This window comes from Heloderma suspectum, chromosome 1, assembly GCF_057233095.1.
Source record: "Heloderma suspectum isolate Gila_16-S chromosome 1, 16-S_ref, whole genome shotgun sequence".
Lineage (NCBI taxonomy): Eukaryota > Metazoa > Chordata > Lepidosauria > Squamata > Helodermatidae > Heloderma > Heloderma suspectum.
Genome location: NC_139458.1, coordinates 44,210,754 through 44,228,335, shown reverse-complemented (window position 1 = coordinate 44,228,335; position 17,582 = coordinate 44,210,754). Strand labels below are relative to the sequence as shown.

Here is a 17,582-nt window from a genome sequence, read left to right as displayed (position 1 = left end):
TTGCTGCTCCCCCCGCGAAGTTCCAGCCGGGGGGGGAGGCTTCCTGCCTCGGCCCGGCCGAAATTCAGGCCGGGGGGGAGGCTTCCCGCCTCGGCCCGGCCGAAATTCAGGCCGGGGAGGAGGCTTCCCACCTTGCCCGGCCGCGAACGCGAAAGTTTTTTTTTTTAAAAAAAAACGCCCCCTGATAGGCTACGTGACGATTCACGTAGCCTATCACGGCTAGATTTGCAAAGTCAGCCATGATAGGCTATGTCAATCGTCACGTAGCCTATCACGGCTGACTTTGCAAATCTAGCCGTGATAGGCTACGTGAATCGTCACGTAGCCTATCAGGGGGCGTTTTTTTTTTTTCTTTGATTACAATGGTGGCGGCGGCAGCTGGTCAAAAGACCGGCTGCCACTCCCGCCCCGCTCGAACACCCGCCGAACTGCCGGCCGGACCCGCCACCAGGAGGGACATTCGGTGAAGGTAAGTCCCGTCCTGGGGGGGTGCGGGGTGCGGGGGGGGTTCGGAGGATTTCTCCCCGAAACATGTTTGGGGGGCCGAACACGTTGGCGCTCGGCCCCCCAAAGTTTCGGGGAGAAATTCTCCGCCATCCCTAGCTGTTGCTCTTCAAGCTTCTGGTCTTCCCTTTGCTGCTGTAGTTCCACCATTCTGTCCAAGAACTCTTCGTGTTCTCTTATTCACCGGGGGGTCGACAATCGCCACTCCAGTCCACTTACTTTTTCTTGCAGCAGCATGATCAACTTGCACTTGTTGCAGGTATAGGCCATGTTTTCTCAGGCAAGAAAACAAACATTGCACACACCTTGCAGGTTACCACCAATGGAGAGTCTTGTCCTTCCATAGCCTCTTTTCCCTTTTTGTGTCTAGCTTTGTGATTGTTCTAGACTAGCCTGTGCCTGCTCCTCTACTCAGTAGAGGTTAAAAGCAGAGTCCCACTGGTGTGGAAGTGTGTGTTACAAGAAAAATATATTTTTTAAAAATGTTAGGGGCCTCCCCCTTGACTTCCCCTGCCGAACTCCCCTGGCCAACTCCTGTTTGCTCCCCCTGTCAGCTCGCTGTGGTCGCTTGCTCTCTGGGAGCTTGCTTGCTTCTGTAGTCCCTGGAGCAGCTGGAGCAGCTTCCTCTGCTCTGCTCAGCTGGGAGGCAGGAAACAGACTGAAGCTTCCTGCCCTCAGCTGCTAGGAGTACTCAGGCCACACACACCCAATTCAGTTGGAGCTCTCAGGAGCACCTGATGAGCTCACAGCCACTCAGAAGGAAAAAGGACAGCCCCCTGGGCTTCCTGCAGCCCACTTACCTCTTTGCCTCTGTCTCCTTTGTCTCTTCTACCACTGCAACTCCCTTGGCCAACTCCTGTTTGCTCCCCCTGTTCGCTCGCTCTGGTCACTCTCTCTCTGGGAGCTTGCTTGCTTCTGTATTCCCTGGACCAGCTGGACCAGTTTCCTCTGCTTTGCTCTGCTCTGCTCTCCTCTGCTCTGCTCAGCTGGGAGGCGGGAAACCAACATCTCCAGCATCTCCCCAGAAGGCAGACATGGAGCCAGCATTTTACCCGGGATGAGTACCAGAAAATAGAGCTGTTTCCATTGGCGCTTATGCTAATCATATAAACAGCCCTTTAGTTTCCTGAAGAATAATCTGCGTAATCTCCTTGCTTTCCCTGCAGTGACAGATAGGGATGTACGAAAGTCACTTACCTTTTCGACGAGGCGATTCACGGTGTGGGGGGGGAGGTGCTCGGCACCTCCCCCCAAAATCCTTCTCCAACCAGCTCCGCTCTGTGGAGATTCCACGGAGCTGCCGGCCGGGACCGCCCGCAGCCGGAAATCCAGCCTCTGGGCAACTTCCTTCCATAAGGAAAAAAAAAAGACGTATGCAAATGGCGGCGGCTACGGCCGCCGCCATTTGCGTTCCCTATTTTTTGTCAATTTATCTTACGTAAATATTTACATAAGATAAAGCAGCGAAAAAAAGGGGAACGCAAATAGCGTAGTGGGCGCTATTTGCATTCTTTTCTTTTTCACTGTTCTAGCCTACGTAAATATTTACGTAGGCTAGAACGGTGAAAAATAAAGGAACGCAAATAGCGCCCACTATGCTACTTGTGTTCCCCTTTTTTTCACCATTTTATCTTACGTAAATATTTACGTAAGATAAATCGGTGAAAAATAGGGAACGCAAATGGCGGCCGCCATAGCTGCTGCCATTTGCGTACGCCGTTTTTGTTTTGCTTTTTATTGGCTTGCCATGATAGGCTACGTAAATACTTACGTAGCCTATCACGGCAAAGACCAGGATGACAATGGTGGCCATGGCAGCCGGGTGAAAGACCAGCCGCCACCGGCGGACCCACCGCCATCCGGAACATCCGCCCGAGGTAAGCCTCGTCCCTGGGGGAATCCGCGGGGGGGGCGGGGGGGCAGGCCATTCCGCCACGGATTTCGGGGGGCTGAATGTCAGTGCATTCGGCCTCACTGAAATCCGTGGCAGAATTCTCCGCCATCCCTATACCTTTGCCACCCTGGCCCAGGCTGCACCATTCTAACTGCCAGTAACTGCCTCCAAATATCCAGGAACAGCACCACCCCAACTCCTGCGCAGATCTTCCTTTATACCTGAATGGTCTCAGCATCTGATGTGTCTCCTGTATTCTTCCCCCACCTCCAATAGCATGTAAACCAATGAGCTATTGCTGCTACAGCATGTGGCAGCTGCAGGCTTACAAATCCTAAATGCTGTGTGGATTTGCGGCCTTGCTCCATTAAACATACAACAATGGCTTTACTGTAACTAGGTTAACTAGAACTTGGCAAGAGGCTGGCAGAAGGAGGCCACTCACTCCTCTCTCTTTCCAAGGTGATGCTGGCATGATCATTTATTTGTAGAGCTGGAGCACCCGCTAACCACAATCCCAAACCACGCTTTAAATAAATTAAATAAGTTATCTTTTTTTTCTCTAATATGACTAAAACCACTGCTCAAACGCACTGGTTTTCTTTTCACGTTACTTTTTAATTGTCAAAGCTTTATGAATGTGTGTTACAAAGGATCCTTCTCAAAGTGAAATTGTTCTTTTTAAAAACTTTGGCTTTGTATGGTGTTTGTTGTTGTTTTTTCAAAATTAATTTTCAGTGGGACTTTGTCTCATTGGCCCTCACAGGGCAAAGGGCACATATCAAATTACTGAGGAAGATTATTTTATTAGGAATAGCCAGTGAGGCATGACACATTTCTTTACTGCTTGGGCCTCAGCCCCTAGGGACAGCATTATACCCTAAGCACACAGAGAGCAAGGAACAGCCAGAGCTCTCAAGAGGCATGCAGCCATCATGTCCAGCTTTCCAGGCCAGCTACCTGTTTCTGAACACCCTAAAGGCATGGGACAGGCTACAATACAAACAGGCCAGACGGCGGTTCCCTAGGTGAACTGGCACCAAGGGTGTCAGACATTCATTTCTACGTCTGTGCTGCTAAGCTACACATCAGCAGCAGGTAGTAAAAGAGGCTGACACAATTTATCACCAGGATGCAGTCTGGAAATATAAGGTGGCACATAGGAAGCTGCCGCGTATGGATTCTAGGGATGTTGGAGAATTCTGCCATGGACTCTAGCGAGGCCAGATTCTAAAGAGTCCGTGGTGGAATGGAGCAATGCCCCCTGCCACCCCATGGAATCTCCCCAGGATGGAGCCTACCTGGCTTCGGCGGTGGTTCCGGCAGCGGCAGCAGCTCCGGGTCGTCTTCTGGCCGCTGCTGTGCTGCAGCCGCAAATGGCCGCCATTTGCATCCCTGCCAAGCCGTGATAGGCTATGTAAGTATCTACATAGCCTGTCACGGCAAAAGGCCAGGACGCAAATGGTGGCCGCTACGCCATTTGTGCCCCTGCTCTTTGCCGTGATAGGCTACGTAAGTATCTATGTAGCCTCTAGGGATGTTGGAGAATTCCACCACAGACTCCAGCGAGGCCGGATTCTAAAGAATCCACACACACCCCGAAATCTGTGGCAGAATGGCCTCACCCCCCCCCCGCCATCTCCCCCTGGAATGGACCTACCTGATGGTGGATGCGGCAGCTCCGGCGATGGCTCTGGCGGTGGCTCCAGGTCATCTTCTGGGCTCCTGCGGCCGCAAATGGCGTCCGTCGTGGCAGCCATCATTTGCGTCCCTGCTGTAGCCATGATAGGCTATGTAAATATTTACATAGCCTATCACGGCTAAAGCAGGGAAGCAAATGGCAGCCACTATGCCATTTGCATCCCTGCTTTTGCCGTGATAGGCTATGTAAGTATTTATGTAGCCTATCATGGCTACAGCAGGGATGCAAATGGAGTAGGGGACACCATTTGCATCCCCGCTTTAGCCATGATAGACTACGTAAATACTTACGTAGCCTATCACGGCCTAGTGTAGGCATGCAAGTGGCATCCCCTATGCAGGACACCATTTGCGTCCGCAGCAGCCTGGCAGCAGATGGGGCCCCCGCTGCTGATCGGCCCGGCTGGCGGCTCCGCAGACTGGCCACGGAGTGGAGCTGGCTGGGCAGGATTCCGGGGGGAGGACTGGATCACCTCCCCCCTCCATCGAGGATTCTGGGGGGAGGACCGGATCGCCTCCCAACCCTGCAGAACCCAACGGAGCCAGGTAAGTGGGGTGTCATACACCCCTAGTAGCCTATCACAGCAAAAGACAGGGACGCAAATGGTGTAGCGGCGGCCATTTGCGTCCCTGCCTTTTGCCGTGATAGGCTACGCAGATACTTACATAGCCTATCACAGCTTGGCAGGGACACAAATGGCGGCCAGCGTAGGGGCCACCATTTGCGGCCGCAGCCCGGCAGCAGCCGGAAGTCTGGCTGCGGCCAGCCCCAGCTGGCAGCTCTCCAGCCTTGCCGTGGAGCGGAGCCGGCTGGGCAGGATTCCGGGGGGAGGGACGGATCGCCTCCCCCCCACCGCGGATGCCCCTCAGCGGAGCAAGGTAAGGGATTCGTACATCCCTAATGGAGTCACATCATAGGTCCATCCAGTGCCGCAGCTAGAGGTGGAACTTGGGGCCAAAGTCCCAGGCACCACAGAACAGCCCCCCTCCATTACCACCCAGGGAACAGTGGAAGGTTGCAGCAACAAACATCCCAGGCATCAGCACCTGGGCCAGCATAGGCATAGTGGGCCCATCAGGGCTGAGTCTGTGCACCACAGTGACCTTTCCTCTTATTTTTGAAAATCTTTTCTATTCAGGGGGCAGCATTACATGCCTTCAGATACTCATTATTATTTTTTTACTTTAAATATTTCAGGGCAGCAGAAGTAAACTCCATTTTACTCCTGTAGTCATGATGGTGCTATATTTTAAGTGAGTTTAAAATGGGTATTTTGTAGGGATCTACGAAAGTCACTTACCTTATCGCAGATGTGATTCACAGTGTGGGGGAGGCACTCCGTCCCTCCCCCTGGAATCCAGCCGGAGTTCTGGCCACGGACGGGCTGCTGCGGACACAAATGGTGGCCGCCGTAGCGGCCGCCATTTGCATCCTGCGAAGCTGCCGTGATAGGCTACATAAGTATTTACATAGCCTATCACGGCAAGCAAAAACAACAACAACAGCGTACGCAAATGGCAGCAGCTATGGCGGCCGCCATTTGTGTTCCCTATTTTTAGCCATTTTAGCCTACGTAAATATTTACATAGGCTATTACGGCGGGAAGAAAAGGAATGCAAATAGCACCCTCTACACTATTTGCTTTCCGTTATTTTTCACCGTAATAGCCTACGTAAATATTTACATAAGCTAAAACGGCTAAAAATAGGGGAATAAAATTTGCATTCACTGTTGTTGTTGTTTTTTGCTTGCCGTGATAGGCTATGTAAATACTTACATAGCCTATCACGGCCTCTGCAGGGATGCAAAAGGCGCCCCTGCATTAGCCATGATAGGCTATGTAAGTATTTACATAGCCTATCACGGCTATGATGAGGAAGCGAATGGCGGCCACAGGGTGGCCACCATTCGCAAGTCAACGCGGACAGCAGCAGGTAAGTGCTCCATTTCGTGCGCCTTTCGTGGGTGGGGGGGGCTTCGTTCCGCCATGGATTTCAGGGGGACAAATGCACTGGCATTCGGCCTCACTGAGATCTGTGGCGGAATTCTCTGACATCCCTAGTATTTTGGGTTTCTTGGTTGATTGGGTTTTTGCTCTAGTGTATCAAGAATGTAGTGTAAAGCATGGAACTGGATTGGGGTGGAGAAGAGAAATGTTAGCTGTGTGTGTATTGCCCTGGCTGTGGGCTTTGACCTCTTAATTTAGAGGTGCCAAGATAGTGATAAATCACCAGACCCAGGTTTACTTAGAAGGAATACTTTATTGAGTAACTTACAGCACACAGGCATACCCAATGGTTGGTTCAGACAGCTTCTCTGAACCCAGAGCCATGGGATACAATGGGCTTTATACCATACATGTTAGCAATGAGGCAGCATGACAGCAGCAAGTGCCCCCTAGCGTTCATTCCCACCATAGACTAGCCAGGCTTGGTTCCCAGCACAGCCACCTGCAGCTTTAAGACAAACAAACTTCACTTCCCAGGCACATCTTGATTCACTCATTAGTATAGAATGTGCTAGGCCATGCTATCGGCCCTTTGACTCATCTTCACATGCTCAGAGGCTTACTAGCAAGGAAATTGTACCCTTAATGAACTTCAGCAAGGCATTATGGATCTCTAGGCCCCTCTAACACTACAGGTGGCTTGGTTACACTCCTGGGGCCAATACAGTGTGTCAAAATTGAAGTACTACCTATAGCCATCTATAGCCCACCACCACCACCATATAAGACCATTAAGTGAAGGGTCTAAAATTACCTTGCTGCCCCACTTGGTCCATCTAGCTTGCATTGCTGAGACTGACTGTAGCTACTAGCAGCTCTCCAAGGTCCAAAGCAGATGCCCTGTAACCTGAGCTCCTTTCAGCTGGAGATCCTAAGGATTCAACCTGGGACCGTCTCCATGTAAAGCACATGCTCTACCAATAAGCTATGGGCTCTTCTCGATATGATAGACAGTAGTGTAGCATGCTCTGAGAGCATGTTACTGGGGGCAGCCTATAAACCTAAACAAAATATATAGCTGGAGTTTTCTTATTGTTCTAAATTATTTTTTGGTAATTATTGGCATGATCCACCGATAGTTCTCATGCCCAAGCTCCATTAAAATGAATGTGGAGTTTCCATTCATTTCAGTGGAGTTTGCATAAAAGAACTTCCTGGTGGATTGTGTCCTTTGTCTCCAGCATGGAACCTAGGAAGCTGCCTTATACTGAGTCAGACCATTGTCCGTCTAGCCCAGTATTGTTGACACTGACTGCCAGTGGCTCTTAGGGATGGCGGAGAATTCCGCCACCGATTCCAGTGAGGCCGAATGTGCTGGCATTTGGCCCCCCAGAATACGTGGCGGAACGGCCTCCTGCTGCCCCGCGGAACCCCCTGGGTCTGCACTTACCTGGGGCGGATATGCTGGATGTGGCAGCGGCTTTGGTGGCGGGTGCGGTGGCGGCGTGGTGGCGGAAGGTGCAGAGGTGGGGGCGGTGGAAGGTGCAGGGGCTGCGGCGGTAGGTGCGGCAGCGGGAGCAGCAGAGGCGGGGGCGGGGCGGCGGCGGGGGCAGCAGGGGCAGCAGGGGTGGCGGCAGTGGAAGGTGCGATGGCAGGGGTGGCGGCAGGGGCGGCGGCAGGGGCGGTGGGGGAGGGGGTGGCGGGGCGGATGGTGCAGTGGCGGGGGCGGCGGGAGCGGCAGAGGCAGCGGGGGTGGCAGTTGCGGCGGGGTGGGGGCGGCGGCAGCTGGTCTTCTGGCTGGCTGTGGCTGGGCACAGCATACACAAATGGCAGCGGCTACGGCGGCCGCCATTTGCGTTTGCTATTTTTCGCTGTTCTAGCCTGCGTAAATATTTACGTAGGCTAGAATGGCGAAAAATAGCGAACGCAAATCGCGGCTGCCGTAGCCGCCGCCATTTGCGTATGCATTATTTTTTACTTTGCCGTGATAGGCTATGTAAATATTTACATAGACTATCATGGTTAAGTACAGGGACACAAACGGCGGCTATGGCCGCCGTCATTTGTGTCCCTGCTGCCCAGGGGCCGGCTGTCTGGCTGCTGGCGGAGCCGGCCGGTGGCTCCGCAGAATCCCCACAGAGCAGAGCCGGCTGGGCAGGAGTCCGGGGGGAGGGACGGAGTGCCTCCCCCTGCCGTGAAGCAGATCCGCGAAACGGTAAGTGACTTTCGTACATCCCTAGCAGCTCTCCAGCGTTTCAGGCAGGATTCTTTCCTCGCCGTACCTGGAGAGGTTGGGGATAGAACCTGGGACCTTCTGCATGCAAAGCAGCTGCTATGGCCCCTCCCCCATGGAATGTTACTGGGTTCCCCCTGCCCCTTCATTGAGGTTTTTATGAAAACAACCAAGGAAATGTAGAATCTACCCTGTGTGATTTTTTTTATTAGCTCAAAGGGATTTCAGTGACACCATTAAGTCTGTTAAGCTGATGTACCTGGATATAAACTAGTGTATTCCTGTTGGCAACAATGAGACCACATCATTTTAAATCCAAGTAATCCACCTTAATAGAAATTGTGGAGTGCAGCGAATTTCCTACAGCGAATTTCAAATTCTGCTACCTTTTCAAACCATTCCTTGAATCAGCCAGAATCCCCTACACTGGACACGTCATTCAATTCGCCTCTTTGTTCTCACAGTATAGTGTCATTAAGTTAAGGAATTTTGAACAAGATCATTTCAGTATGTATCCTCAACGGGGACCAGCAAGCACCCCCCTGCCCAAAAAACATCTGGGATCTGCTAGCATTTCTTGCAAATATCTTGACTCTTCCTCTCTCCCCACATAGAAGGGTCACATGGAAGGGTCACAAAACCAAGATAGCATAGCTCCCTGCCCCCCCCCCCCGACTAGAGAAAACCACAAATCTCATGATTCTGGTCAGAACTAAGTGACTCTTCCAAGTTCTGGATTTGGTCAGTCAGTGAGCCCTTCCACTGCTAGTTAGCCCCCTCCCCTTTAGGGATACAAGGAGACTGCTTGCAAAGGGGGAGAGGCTAGCAGGAGAAACTAGCGTGAGGGACATACTTTAAGCCTGACCCAGATTCAAATTAGTCTTGACATGCCTTGAAATGGGCCATCACTTTTTGAGTGAAGGGGGAGGTCATTTTTCACTTCCCCCTTGTTTTGAATATCTGGTGCATTCCTAATTATAAGGAAGGAATCCCCACAAATGAATGCTCGATTCAGACATCACACCAAACCATGGTTTGCAGCAGGCTATGGTTGAGAACAAAGTGCAAGCCATGGTCTGAGCTTCCAAACACCCAATGAGTGAACCACAATTACTTGAGAGCTTCCTGGGTACTTTTTAAAAACAAAGTTCACTACCACTGGTCCAAGAGGGAAAAAAATCAAAAATCCACAGTTGGGCAATACCTTTATTATGGCCAACCAAAATGCCACAAAGCACTATGCAAGAAAGCTGGGTTTTGGATTTTTGTCTGCTTTTGTTTTCCATCCTCAGTTTCCTAATTTGATAGCATAGCCTCTGGAGGGGAAAAAAGGCTGTAACTATGATTTGTCCTTTGAGACATCATACCAAACCATAGTGAGCAGCACAAACTTTGCACTCTCATTCTGCTTTGCTGGCTGACCTCTAGCTATGATTTATCAATGTAGACATCACACTGAAGCCTAAGCCAGGGTTGCCAACTGACAAGGGAGTGGGGGAATAGCATAGCCTGTCCTGTGTCCTTTACAGTAATGAAGGATCCTGACATCCCACCCTCTGTTACTTGGAACTTTTTCAGGAGGGAAAACGGGGGTGTGTGGAGGGGGGAATGCTCTAGGAACAGGCTTTCTTACCATAGAAGCCCTGTTTCTAGAGTGTCCTAGGAAGCAGGCAGGAGCCTTTGAGCACTGCTTCATAGGATGCTCTAGGAATGCTCCAGGAATGAGGAATCTATGTCAAGAGCCATAGAACCGGTTTCTACACTATTTTCCCTCCCCAAGCCCGTTTTTTCTCCCTGTGAGTCATGGGGGCAGGGGCATCAGACAGGGCTTCAGGACCTGCCTGCAGGCTGCAGGCCACACTTTTTGCACCCCTGATGTATATGGTAAAAATAATATGCCACAAGCCCTATAATGACTGGAAATGCTTTGATATGCATAATTAATACGCCTCATCGCTTCTCACAGTGAAGTCATAGAACAAATGCTATTATTTAATTGTATTGTGGGTAGGGGGTCACTGTAGGGTATCTAAAAATATTTTTGATGGCATGTCATGAAGAAAATTTGAATCGTGGTTAAATTAAGATAAAGAGTGCTGTTCTGCACTATTTTGTTAGAGTAGGGCACACTAAACCATTTCTCCCCCTTATAAAAACAGTGTTTGTAATTTATTAGGATTCACCAGAAGGTAATGTTTAGAATCCTGATGGAGTGGGGGAAGGGCAGCTTAACTCTCTTTTTTTTTCTACTTTTCCAGATATTCTCTAATGGGAAAAAGAAATTTTGGTAAAAAGTGGCTCCTGCAGGTTACCCTCATAAACAAAACAAAAATAGTAAGTGATGCCAAAACTATCACAGCTGCCATCAAGTGAATCTTTGTATTTCATTGCTATAAAGCATATTCAGGAGAGAGTTCGCTTCCAGAAATTTCTCTCAACTGTTGAGAGGTATTTTCAAACAACTTGACTTAACCTTATATACATGGTTCATTGTAGCCTTATGGCACATGCAATATATGCATGCAACATAGGACCATAAGAGCCACACTGGGTCAGACCAAGGGTCCATCTAGTCCAGTATTCTGTTCAAACAGTGGCCAACTAGATGTCCCCTGGGAAGCCCACATACAGGATGGTAGGAAAACCGTACCCCTCCTGTTTGTGTTCCCCAGCAATTGGCATACAGAGGCATACTGTCTCTGATACTGGAGATAGCATATAGCCATCATGATTAGTAGCCACTGATAGCCTTATCCCCCATGTATTTGTCCAATCCCCTTTTAAATCCATCCAGGTTGGCAGCCATCACTATATCTTGGGGTAGCAAATTCCATAGTTTCATTATGCACTGTGTGAGGAATTACTTCATTTTGTCTTGAGTCTCCCACGAATCAGCTTCAAGGGATGTCTATAGGTTCTAGTATTTTGAGGGATAAAAATGTCCCCCTATCCACTTTCTCCACACCACACATAATTTGTACTCCTCTGTCATGTTTCTATCATGTCTCTAGTGTAAACATTAGTGGAAGTACAATATTGCTTGCTTGCTATGCTGCCCCACTGCATATCAGCTGCCTAAGGGAAGAATTGTGTGGCAGGAACAGATTTCTGATCTGCTCCCTGATCTGATCTCTGTGGCAGGTGCTTCTGGGGAGGGGTTGCTCTTTGCCAAGGCCAAAACAACCAGAGAACAGCCAATGCCATCAACGAGGGCGGAGGGGAACTCCATCAAACCTCCTCCTGTGAACATTCCAAGTTGCATCAAGTCAGCTGTCTGAGGAAAGTACTGGGTAGCAGCAACAGTCCTGCCCTGCTAGCCTAGATATTCTCTTATCTGTTCCCAAATTTGGTCTTGCTGAGGTGGAGAGTGGAAACAGATACTTCCAGGGAAGTCCAAACCAACCAGAATCTGTGTAGATAATCAGGCATAAGGTAAGGGACTCTGTTCCTTTGTTGAGGTGAAAGGTTTACATCTAAAAGCCCATCTCTGCTGAAAAGTGTCTGTAAGCCACCTTTTACGATATAAAGTGCTTTGAGAACTTTTTGTTGAAAAGTGGTATATAACTGCTCCAAATAAATAATATCTATATAACAATGATTCTGGTTTCATAAAAATTTCTCAGCAGGAATTCCCAGAATCCCTTGGCCACGAGAGATAAAATATCATAAAGTTGATGGTATTTTGTAGTGTAGTGTAGCTATGCCCTCCAGTCAAGAGGAACACATTTCCTTGCAACACCTTGTCATGCAGGGATAATGTATGTGGGCTATTGACCCACCAAGAACACAGTTGCCTGGTTCAGATGTAATTCCTCAGACTTGTCCCCTCTCCCCTCTCCTCTTTTCCAACACAGCCATGTTATGTCCAAACCCTAAAACTGGTAGTTTTAGCTATTATATATCTTCATAAGCCATCATTTAAAGTTGACTTCTTTCAGTATAGTTAGGAGTAACCACAGTTTGTCCAGGTTGGACATAACATTAAACTGCAGTATGAATAAATGAATAACTTTATTGAATAAGTCTTCTGACCATTTCAAGCATTAAAAAAATATGTTGAAGGAAAAGACTTTACATTACATTAGAATTAAACATTACATTACATTAGAATTAAACATTAAAATTAAACATTACATTAAAAATTAAAACATTACATTAGCATTAAAACATTACAATAAGAAGCACTAGGGGAAAAAAACTAGAGAGGGATAAAAACAGCAATAAATAAAACCCACACATTCATTTGAGTCTATCAGCCAGACCATTTTTTCTAGTTCCTTGTTCCTTACACTGGCCTCCTTGATTGCAAAAAGGGCAACCCTCTGGGACACAAAGAAATTAGAGCCTCATAAAAGAAAAAACAATAAGAAATAACAATAACCCTAACCTGCAGTAAGTTAAAAATGAAAGCAAAAACTGCCAATCTTCTCCTCGTGGCCATGTCAAAGGATCGGGGGGGGGGGATGACCCCGAGGCTTGCTCATGTGACTAAGCCATAAGATTACACCCAGTATTGTCCCTTCTGGGTTCCTGTAGAGTCATGCTAGCCCAGTCCAGAACATGGCAGTTAAGCTGGTTATTGCTATTCTCAATAAAGCCGTCTTATATTATTAAAAGACTTGCAGCATTCCTGTGTTCAAGATATTACATATGGTGACAAGAAAGAACTGAACCCCTAAGACTGTCCAAAGAAGGGCACAAGAAAAGGAGCACTTTTTTGTGGGGGTGAGGCAATATTGCTGCTAGGAGAAAATGGCTGCCCACAGTGAGGACTCTGTCACAGTTTAATCAACAGCAGCAAATATGGGACAGTATAGTGAAATACTGACTCACTTTTTCACTGCTAATGATGTAACAGATGATGTTAAGAAGAAACGGGGCCGGTCTTACCATTACGCAGGCTCATAAAAGCCCTAAGCTCCTTGAGACCAGGATATCTAGCAAACCGCCTTCCCTTATATATACTCAGGTGACATTTAAGATCTTCAGAAGAGGCCCTGCTGGTCATTTCAAAACGAATGGAATGTCGCCATGAAGAATCCCGTTGGTGGGTCTTCTCTGTAGTGGCACCCACCCTCTGGAAAACCCTCCCTCATGCAGTTCAGGAGGCTAAAAATATGACATATTTTAAACACTTTCTGAAAATGACCCTTTTCACCCAGGCTTTCCCTGGGCTGTAACTGCTGCTGGGTTTTACTTTGGTTTTTCATGGTACTTTTAAACTTTTAAAGTTTTATATTGTGTTTTGTCATGTAGTATTTTATGGTTTTAATTATTGTGAACTGCCCAGTTCACTGCCCAGAGAGCCTCGACTATTGGGCAGCATAGAACTGTAAATGATGATGATGATGATGTGCCTGCATCAGGCAGTGGAACTGGAGGAGTGGCAAATTGCACCACTTCCCTCCCTGCTCCAGCCAGGAGGGCCCATTGCTACCACCTCCTCCAGCAGGTGCCCCAGATAACCCCACCAGCCACTCTCTCAATGCAGGATTTGCCACAGCAAGAGGGCAGCTGGCTGGTCTGTCCAGAGCACCTGCGCTGGCCATCTGTTGCTCTCAGCGAGAGCCATGTAGCTGAAAGAAGTGGACTCGCAAGATCCCACAGGAGTTCAGCCAGGCCTTGCAAGACCCAGGAGGCTGCTTCCTCCAGCCACACGGCACAGCAGCAAAGGTAAGGGAGTGGGGACAGGGGTGTGGCAGCGAGAGGGAGGGTGGTGAGGTAGCAGCAGCACAAGTCTCTTGCTTCAGGTGGCAAAAAAGCTTGTACCATCCCTGAGAAGAAAGCAGTTCTGCTCAATAGTATAGAGAGGCTCCCACCTTCAGCTTGAAGAGACATCTGTTAACTCCTGAAAAATAAGTAGCTAGATCCTTTAGAGAGTTGGTAAAACTGTTGAAGGACCATTTTAACCCAACCTCCAGTGAAATAGTGGAGCAATTTAGATTGAACTTTTGATAACAGAGGTCTGGGGTAGCAGTAGGAGTTTTCGTGGCAGAAGAACTGAGAAAACGTTTTCAAAAATGCAGTTATGGGGCAAATCTGACACAGATGTTAAGGTCTGGTCTGGACTGGTCTGTGAAATTAATCGTGATAAAATGCAGAGGAGGTCACTGTCTAATCCACTGTCAACCTTTGATTCTGCTTTAAAGTTTGCCCTGGCAATGGAATCTGCAAATAAAAGCGTACAGTATTCACAGGCATCACTCCTGGGAACAGGGGAGAAGGATAATACCAACAACTGTTTTTAAACTTACAGAAGAACCTGAAAAGGAAATGGATAAACCTCAGGAAGGGCACTGCTATTGTGGAGGAAAGTATGCACCAAAGGCCTAGAAAGTGCCACAATTGTGGCCTGACTAGTCACATTATGTAGAGCTAAGAAAAAGGGTGCAGATGAGGAAGCAGCTGATACACCATCTACGTTCTAAATGAAACAAAAATTCACAAGGTGGCTTCTATTACTATTATACTGGATGTGAACAAAGACATAGGAGTGTGACTCTTATGAGTCAAACTTCACATGAGGCCCTACAGAAGAATGAGGAGGCAGCCTTACTACAACACAGTACAATTAAATTACACAGTTATACAGATAAAGCCAATGGGATTTGTTTCATGAACCATATCACAGAATTATTTAAAATTAGATCAGGAAGGGTTAGCTGTTATATTTGGAGTAGAGAAATTCCATATACATATATGGATGGAAATTTGTGATTTGCACTGACCACAAACTCCTGATTTCATTATTTAATAACATGAAAGCTGTACCACAGATGGCATTACCAAGCATCCAGAGGTGACTTTGAGGATATATGAATGCAAGCATCAAGGCTAGCTGTGACGTATCCACCCTTTTCACACTTGTGATTACTATCTCATCACCACTCCTCATGAAAATCTCCACAGCACCAGGTACAAATTCTGACTCTAGAATCCTTAATACCTTTATATTCCCTCAACCTCTTCCTTTAGGGAAAACCAGAGAGTGAGTATGTGAGGAAGGGATACAACCATAACAACCTCAAAATCCACTACAGGGGTGTTTTTCTCCTACTGCTGAGAAAACCTCTTTTCTTTTACAAACCTTTAAAACTGTCACTGCCACCAGTCTCCTCTTCGCTCAGAGAGAACCATCAGTTTCTCTCTCTCTCTCTCTCTCTCTCTCTGTGTGTGTGTGTAGATATTGTGACACTAGCTTTTTACATTCTTATTATCATCAAACCTTTTCCCTGTTAATAACGAGACCAAGAATGACGTGGTTTGTATTAACAAAATAAAAAATTAAACTTTATTTACAAAGGATAAGATGTTACAAGGTGATTGGCATCATGTGGTAAAGAATTGCTGTTTCACATTAGTCTTAAATCCTTGCCTACTTTACTCCATCTAATAATAGTCTTTAAAATAATATTTGAACCACCTCCCAGGGAATCTATCCACCCTCAGAGCTAGAGCCCAGAGACCTCTCTAACCCTCAAGCCACCAAACCTCATCTCCTGTTATTCTCCCTCTCTCCCAGCCTTGAAACCCCACAGCCAATCAGGACACAGTATTTAAATTCTGAACTTTCCAATTTCCCCCTCCCCCCTCCTTACCAAAGCCTTAAAGAGACAAGACATGTTATAACACATCAGCCACGGAAATAGACGTTATAATAGACAATTAAACCATAAAACAATATGCCATTTTGTCACACCAGGATCAAGGGTAAGCATGGTTGGGCATCCAGCAGGGGCCCACACTGACAAGAACCCCTTAGACTTGCTCTTCCTCTTTACCATTGCAACCTGCTTGTTTACCTGCCTCTTGCTCTGTCTGGACCAGACGATGGTGGTGGTGCAAAGGAACAGCAATAGATGCTACTGCCTCCTTGCTCCTTGGCTCTCTGCCTGTTAACCAAGCAAGTGGTAGCAATGATGAGAAAAAGGATGAGGAGCAATAGCAGCTGGCTGTAATGGTGCTGAGAAGATAGACTTACTAAGAGGAGGAGTCACTAATGATGACTTGCCCAAGGGCCCTCCAATACCTGGAGCCAGCACTGACAACCATTATGTATAGAGCTAGACAGGAAAAGGGGGATGCAATGCCTTTCAGCTGACTACCATTGCCTGAGATGTCTGTTACAGTGCAAAATGGGGACCATGTGCTATTTCTAGACTGTGTTGCTGCACCTCCATGACAGCCATGCGAATAAAGTTGTGGACTGATACAGATTAAATCCTAAGCAATACCCAAACTATACCAGATAGTGAAGTAATTGGAACTATATTTTTTTAAAGGAAGCTAGAAACTACAACTAGTACTGAACATGAAGAAAAATAATAAAAACACACTTGTTGGGGGGGGAGTACTCCTTAAAATTTCAGTTTGTGATATTTGTATACAGCAGTTTTCAATACCAAGGGGCCAATTTGAGTTAGTATGGACAGTAGTTCACAGTCACATATACACAGTGAAGTATAGGCCTACTGCACACCTGCCACCACATGTCAAATGTAATATGATGTGAGTGTGGTACACAGGAAGAGGGCCTTTTCTGCTGTGGCACCCCGGCTGTGGAATGAGCTCCCTAGAGAGGGTTGTCTGGCACCTACAATGTACTCCTTTCAGCGCCAGGTGAAGACCTCCTCCTTTTCCCAGCATTTTAGCACTCTAGTCTTTTAGCTCTGCTGTTTTAAATCTGTATTTTAAATTTCTGCATTGCTGCTAGGTTTCATTCAGGATGTACTTTTATAGTTTTAAGCTTTCATATTTTATATTGTTTTATGTTGTATTTTGTGGTTTTAGTTTTTGTGAACTGCCCAGAGAACTTCGGCTATTAGGTGATATAGAAAGGAAATAAATAAATAAATAAATAAATAAATGCGCCCATTTATCTGTGTGTCTGATTTCTGCCCCCCTTCATGGATCACTGCCTTGTTGTGGCGAAGGGGCTTGCGTAACTCAGTGAAGCCATAAGCTATGCCATGCAGGGCCACCCAAGACAGACAGGTCATGGCGGAGAGTTCTGACAAAATGTGGTCCACTGGAGAAGGAAATGGCAACCCACTCCAGTATTCTTGCCAAGAAAACCCCATGGAACGTAGCACAAGGCTAAAAGATACGACGCCAGAAGATGAGCCCCTCAGGTCGGAAGGTGTCCAATCTACTACTGGGGAAGAGCAGAGGGAATTTCCAAGTAGCGTCAGAAAGAGTGAAGCGGCTGGGCCAAAGCCAAAAGGACACTCAGCTGTGGATGTGTCTGGTGGTGAAAAGAAAATGCGATGCTGTAAAAAACAATATTGTTTAGGAACCTGGA

General features: G+C 47.5%; 1 long non-coding RNA gene across 1 annotated transcript in view; it reads left to right on the top strand.

Annotated features, from left to right (window-relative positions):
• Window positions 1–17,582, top strand: part of LOC146357151 (uncharacterized) — a 51,062-nt gene that overhangs the window by 7,870 nt on the left and 25,610 nt on the right. The window contains exons 2-3 of the long non-coding RNA XR_014786612.1: window positions 10,540–10,615; window positions 13,773–13,954. This is a non-coding gene — a long non-coding RNA (uncharacterized LOC146357151). The remainder of the gene's footprint in view (window positions 1–10,539; window positions 10,616–13,772; window positions 13,955–17,582) is intronic.